General features: G+C 35.7%; 2 long non-coding RNA genes across 2 annotated transcripts; both read right to left on the bottom strand.

Moving 5' to 3' along the window:
* Nucleotides 1–526: 526 nt before the first annotated feature.
* LOC128559811 (uncharacterized) lies at nt 527–2,857 on the bottom strand. Its single transcript, XR_008372653.1, has 3 exons — nt 1,495–2,857; nt 1,113–1,235; nt 527–662 (listed from the first exon to the last, which is right to left on the bottom strand). It is a non-coding gene; the product is annotated as an uncharacterized LOC128559811 (long non-coding RNA).
* Nucleotides 2,858–2,867: 10 nt separating this feature from the next.
* Nucleotides 2,868–7,556, bottom strand: LOC128546315 (uncharacterized). The gene is made up of 3 exons (XR_008365937.1): nt 7,234–7,556; nt 3,465–3,564; nt 2,868–3,370 (listed from the first exon to the last, which is right to left on the bottom strand). It is a non-coding gene; the product is annotated as an uncharacterized LOC128546315 (long non-coding RNA).

Raw genomic sequence — 7,556 nt, forward strand, 5'->3', positions numbered from 1 at the left:
ATCAGTGTATATAACGTTGACAAATAAGTTTCAATATGTATCTTATTAAAGGTTACTCTAGTCTTAAGTCTTTCGCTATTTGAGTCGTCTAATATAAAGAACATGTGTCGTCTGCTAGAAGCAACACTAATTGTCATGCTATGAATCGTCTTATATCACGTGGGATATTATTCTTAACTGCAGATACCGAAATTATTAGTTTGTAAATTAGAATAAATACCAGTCAATATTCATTACTTTATAAATCTCTCGACATGCTCAGGAAATATCAAATAAAGTTCTTGTCACAAAACCAGTTGTCTACACCAACAGTAGCTTTCGGTGTGTTTGTCGCATTTACGTTGTTTCAAATAAATCGACAGAATTCAGTTCTCTAACCCTGGGTTTCAAACCAGTATAGATTAGCTCTCCAACAACCGCATGGTTAGGTCAGCAACAAAAAGTGTATCTGTCACCCATTTATACAAACTGTGACTACAACTCGCGCCGCATAAATTATTATTCTCGAGTAATTTAGCAGCTTACCTTGTTGATAACGGCTGATTACCATGTTAACGCAAGGGTTCGATAGGGTTTCAATGCACATCTGGTGACCGGCTTCGTTAGGGTACCAGCAAGGTAGTTCTACTGCCACAATTGTCCCATCAACTAACATTTTCTTCCTATTGATACAATAAAGTAAATAGCCGCATTGTTTTTTTCTTGGGTTTCTCACCAATACTTATTTACATCAAATCCACGTATGGAAAGCTGGGCATTTTTTCAACATTCTTAGAAATGAAAAGACACTTTTATCCTGATTACTCTTTACTGAATAAAATTTAAAGTTCGTATAAATATGTTACAATTTGTAAAACCGGGTCTGAAATTCACATAGCGGTGATTACGAATTCGAACCCCGTCTCAAGCTAATATTGTCACAAACCTTTGCCTGATTTAGACCACATCACTTCAGTGAGTCAAATAAAGTTGTGTTGACATAAAATTACACTAATCATGAAAATCTTCGAATTTATACATCTACTAGTTAATGTAGTGTAACCACATTGAATTCTGTCATTCCCTAAACTGACTTGTATCCAAAATGCGTGATAGATACAGTAAGTCCTTACGTGTATAATCCAAGAAATTGCTTCTCGTCGGATACTCCGAGTATTTCTTCCACCAAAACCAGGATCTGTGTCCACATTTCTATACTATTGAATTACTCCAAGTGGAAACTTGACCTTTGCTTTCTAAATGTTGAAAGTTATGCTCTGCTGACTGAATACTGGTAGACAATCATCATACAATTAACAATAATCGGGTTTAAAATAAAAAAAAATGAATTAAAACTATGTAAATTAAAACAATGTAGACCTACATAATAACCAGAAAATATCCAATTTATAGAGAATATATTGAAATGAAAATGAATGTGTGTAATTTGGCTGAAAACTACACTACTTATATAAAGCTAGCAAGAGAAAAACACTAATTGTACAAATTATATACCTCAGTGCGTCCGAGAAAAAGAACCAAGTTGCGTCGTCCACTAAACCATTGTCACATCTACAGCATGACATCTTCACACGTGTCTGTACAGTCAACATCAGCCGCGCTATCTTCACCATTCATTAGACCATTGTGTCATCTACAATGCAACATCTTTACACCTGCTTGTATTCAACTTGAAAATTCTGCAAAGAGATGCATACAAAATAGTATAATATAAAAAGCCACATACGCACCTGTTCGTGATAAACAGTAACCCAAATTTTGTCTGGTATGCATCTTCAATATCCGTCTGCCTCTTCATTCTTCACGTACCCCAATATTCTAGTGGAAAAAAGCAATGCAAAACAAAAGGAATAAAAGCAGAAATAAAACAATGGCGCACGCTTCCCAGTCCAAGCTGTCGTCTGCACATGATGCCTATTCGTCTGCATATATCTTCATATGTGCTTCCGGGTATCTAAAATCTGCTGGACAAGTAAAGTTATAACACAATGTAATATTGAACTTATTCTAATAATTTTCTACAGTATACAAAGCGAGTAATAATACTTATTCTAATAATTTTCTACAGTATACAAAGCGAGTAATAATACTTATTCTAATAATTTTCTACAGTATACAAAGCGAGTAATTTTCTACAGTATACAAAGCGAGTAATAATACTTATTCTAATAATTTTCTACAGTATACAAAGCGAGTAATAATACTTATTCTAATAATTTTCTACAGTATACAAAGCGAGTAATAATACTTATTCTAATAATTTTCTACAGTATACAAAGCGAGTAATAATAATATTCATTGGTAATGGCAGAAAGAAAAACACCATGACGAACAACCCAATACAACAAACAAAACGCACCAAATACCCGTTTTCAACAAAACAATACAACCATCAAGAATAAAACCGAGAAGACCACACTGAAACCACAACAGACACCTCCATAAACACAAAAACACCACAACAAACACCACAACAAAAACAACCAAGCAGCCACTGTAAACAAATCCCTGACAAAACAACACTGAACATACAGTATTACGATGTGAAAATATACAAGATAGATTAGGTGCTCTCTAAGTGCATCCAGTTATTTTGTTTTTGTTTCAGTTTTGCCTGATATTCATTTTCAGGTCTTAGCAAGGCTTAGATTATTTAAAGCTAAGCCTGTAGCGCTTGATCGACATCTGGATTTCTCTCTTTGCCAGGGACTAGAACGTCGGTCATTAGTTTATACCATTGCCTTGATGAAGAGGTAAGTTTCCATGGTAACCCTGTTGAGTGTATAGATAGAGAAATGCATGTGTAAGAACAAAAACAAACATATATAATCTTAGTATTACCTTTATACAAATTACGCATCAATTACGCATCAAAGGAAAAGTAAATATACACACCCTTTATGCTCCAAAGTTTGCTGTATAACTTAGTACATCTGAACGTCGGTCATCCATTTATACCATTGTATTGATGTGGACATGCGTTTCCGTGCTAAACCTGTTGTGTGTATAAGATACAGGCAGACAAAAACAGAAACAAACATAACATAATGTTGCCAAAAGGAAGAAAAAGTAAACATACACACCTTATATGCTTCGTCTGCTGTAAACCTTTGTGTATCTGAACGTCTGCAGTCCATTTATATCATTGCCTTTATGTATATATACGTTTCCGTGGTAACCCTGTTGAATGCATAAGATACAGAAAGGCATGTGTTAAGACAGAAACAAATGTATTACAGTTATAGTTACAAGAAATTAAAAGTAAACATGCATACCATGTATTCTCCAAAATATGCTGCATAACTTTTGTAGATCCAGACGTCGGTCATCCATCTATACCATTGCCTAAACGTATGTTTCCATGGTAACCCTGTTGAGTGTACAGATGCAAAAATGCATGTGTAGGAACAGAAATAAATATATCTATAGTGTGGCAACAAGAAAGGAAAAGTAAATATACTCACTTTTTGTATTCCAGAATCTGCCGTATAACTTTGTAGATCTGAATGTCTGTTTTCCATCTGCACCACTGCCTAGATGTAGAGATACGTCTCCATGGTAGCCCTATTGAGTGTATAGATACAGAAATGTATGTGTATAAACAGAAACAAACATATCACAGTGTGGCCTAAAGAACAGAAAAGTAAATATACACACCCTATATGCCCCAACATCTGTTGTATAACTGTACATCTGGACATCTGCCATCCATTGATACCACTACTTAGATGTAGGCGTACGTTTCCATGGTAACCCTGTTGTTTAGATAGAACTAGAATATGTCTGTAGGACACAGGGTGTGCCACCATTGGTACATTTGTCACAAATAAGGGGCAATAATTCAAATGTTTGCAGTGTTAATGGGGTTTAGCCTAAACAAACATTTTATGAAAAGGATTCATTATTCTAGGCCATATCTTTTTGAGCTATGAGCATCACAAACAAAAATCAACTATTTTGTCTATTTCAAGGGCCATAACTCCACAATAAGCACAAAGATTCTCAAGAAGAATGCCAAATGTGAAAGGTCACATCATGATAAAGACTCTAGCAAGGTTTCATGAATTTACATTAAATACTTTTTGAGTGTGCATATTTTTACTATTTCCGGGGCCATAACTTTAAAAATAGGGGGTGGAGCCCGCCAAAAAATAGAAGGTGTGCAAGTTTATATCATGATTAAGACTTATGCAAGTTTTCAACCATTTATATTAAATACTTTTTGAGCTAGGTGCGTCAAAAGGTGAAAATGTGCATTTTTGACTATTTCAGGGGCCATAACTCTGAAAAGCATATAACTCTGGAGCCAGACAAACAAGAGCTGTCCGTAAGACAGCCAAGCTCGACTATTCAAAATATTGTCCCAGAAGCAGGAAAATATTACCCAAAAAGGTTAAATATCAAAAGAGTTTTAAGTTCAAAAATGGACATAAATTGACCAAAATGAAGGTGGGACTTGCTGCTATCAACTAGTTTTATAACCCCGAAGGCACATGTGAAGTTTCAATTCAATACCTGCATTAGTTTTGGAGACAGTAACTTGCATGTAAAACTTTAACTAGAAATTTCGAAGTCCAAAAGGGGATAATTTGCCCAAAATACATGTCGGAGTTATGGGACTTGACCGAGTGAGGTTGGTAATTGATCTAGAAAAAGAAAAAAAGTTTTAAATCTATATGCCTTTTAGTAATAGCTGTATGTACTTGCACGCAAAACTTAAACCAGGATTTTCTAAGTCCAAAAGGGGGCATAATTTGCCCAAAATACATGTCAGAGTTATGGGACTTGACCCAGTGAGGTTGGTAATTGATCTAGAAAAAGAAAGAATAAGTTTCAAATCTATATGCCTTTTAGTAAAAGCTGCCAAAATGAAGGTCAGAGTTATGGGACTTGCTGCTATCAACTAGGTTTATAACCCTGAAGTTTCAATTCAATATCTGCATTAGTTTTGGAAATACTAACCTGCATGTAAAACTTTAACCAGAATTTTCTAAGTCCAAAAGGGGGCATAATTTGCTCAAAATACATGTCAGAGTTTTGGGACTTGACCCAGTAAGGTTGGTAATTGACCTAAAAAAAGAAAAAATACGTTTCAAAGCTACTAGTATATGCCTTTAAATGATAGCTGTACATACTTGCATGCAAAAACTTAACCAAAGTGTGACGCCGACGCCAGGGTGAGTAGAATAGCTAGACTATTCTTCGAATAGTCGAGCTAAAATAGGAGGTGCGCAGGTCCATATCATGACAAAGACTCGTACAAGGTTTAATCAATTTATATAAAATACTTTTTGAGCTAGGTACGTCAGAAGGTAAAAATGTGCATTTTTGACTATTTCAGGGGCCATAACTCTGAAAATAGGGGGCGGAGCCAGACAAAAATAGGAGGTGCACAAGTGCATATCATGATAAAGACTCACACAAGATTTAATCAATTTATATGAAATACTTTTTGAGCTAGGCGCGTCACAAGGCGAAAATGGGCACTTTTGCCTATTTCAGGGGCCATAACTCTAAAAATAGGGGGCAGACCAAAATGAACAAGAGCTGTCACAGGAGACAGCGCGCTCGACTATTTCGATGCTGGATAGGGAAACTGGGCACATCTGAGGAAACTAGAGCTGTCACTGGAGTGTTTAATGACTCCAGTTGTGGATGAAGATACTGCACAATAGCCTGAGTCTATGTCAAAAATATCAACTTAAAGTAATAAGAGAGGTAAAGATAAAATGTATCAAAACACTATATTAGTATATCCTAAGCAAAAAGGGGCATAATTCATTAAATATTGGTGCCAGAGTTATGCAGCTTGTGTCATGTAGTGTAAGTGATGATGTTGAACAACTATTTTAAGTTTGAATCAAATCCATTCAGTAATAACAGAGACAGAGTGCAAGTGCATCAAAACTTTAACCTAAAATTCTAAGTAAAAAGGGGGAATAATTAATGAAAAACTGAGTTATGCACCTTGCGTCATATGGTGTGGGTGATGATTCTGAAAAATTATTTTAAGTTTGAATCAAATCCATTCAGTAATAATAGAGACAGAGTGAAAGTGCATCAAAACTTTAACCTAAAATTCTAAGTAAAAAGGGGAAATAATTTATGAAAAATTGGTCCCAGAGTTATGCACCTTGTGTCATATGATAAGGGTAATGATGTTGAACAATTGTTTAAGTTTGAATCAGATCCATTCAGTAATAACAGAGATAGAGTGAAAGTGCATAAAACTTTGACCTGAAATTCTAAGTAAAAAGGGGAATAATTCATGAAAAATTGTGCCAGAGTTATGCATCTTGTGTCATATGATATGGGTGATGATGCTGAACAATATTTTAAGTTTGAATCAAATCCATTCAGTAATAACAGAGGTAGAGTGAAAGTGCACCAAAACTTTAACCTGAAATTCTAAGTAATAAGGGGGAATAATTCATGAAAAAATGGAGTCAGAGTTATGCACCTTGTGTCATATGATGTGGGCGATGATGTTGAACATCTATTTTAAGTTTGAATCAAATCCATTCAGTAATAACAGAGATAGAGTGAAAGTGCATCAAAACTTTAACCTGAAAACCTAAGTGAAAAGGGGGATAATTCATGAAATATTGGTGCCAGAGTTATGGTCCTTATGTCAGATGAGGTGGATGATGATGAGGAATAAGTATTTCAAGTTTGAATCAAATCCATCAAGTAATTACAGAGATAAGTTGAAAAAAGAGAAAGTGCACCAAAACTTTAACCAAGGTGGGGACGCGGAAATACGCCGACGCCGGTGCGAGTAGGATAGCTCTCCTTATACTTCGTATAGTCTAGCTAAAAATAGGAATTGCACAAGTTCATATCATGATTAAGACTCATGCAAGGTTTCATGAATCTATATCAAATACTTTTTGAGCTAGGCGTGTCACAAGGTAAAAATGTGCATTTTTGACTATTTCAGGGGCCATAACTCTAAAAATAGGGGGTGGAGCCAGACGAAAATAAGAGGTGCGCAAGTTCAGATCATGATAAAGACTCATGCAAGGTTTCATCAATTTATATCCAATTCTTTTTGAGCTAGGCGTGTCACGAACTTCGGACGGACGGACGGACAAAACCAAATTTATATGCCCCCCCCCCCCACGCATGGGGGGGGGGGGGGCAAAAAAAGGCATGTTCAAGAACAGAAACAAATACTAATTCTAGTGTTGCTTTCAGAAATTCTAGACAAAGAAAAGAGGAAAATATACATACCGTTTGTGCTCCAGATCTTAAAACACCTTCGTCTATGATCTGTATTGTGCTTGATCTTTGCCACTAAAACACAACTTAAAATGCAAGAAAAACAAGGAGCTGCGTTCAATAAACGCTTGATGAACCCGGTGGCATCCTTGTCGATACAAAGCAACCTAAGTCCAAAACGAGGTCAAGTTCAAGGTCAAGGTCAAACTGAGGGCATAAAAACATGATTCTGTTACACTTGAATGACTCACTTGCCATAAAACTGTTTAATAAAACATGTTTTCATGACAACATCACTTTTATTAGACAAATTACTCAAAATCAATGAAGGCAAT

Source organism: Mercenaria mercenaria, chromosome 10 (genome assembly GCF_021730395.1).
Source record: "Mercenaria mercenaria strain notata chromosome 10, MADL_Memer_1, whole genome shotgun sequence".
Taxonomy (NCBI): Eukaryota; Metazoa; Mollusca; class Bivalvia; order Venerida; family Veneridae; genus Mercenaria; species Mercenaria mercenaria.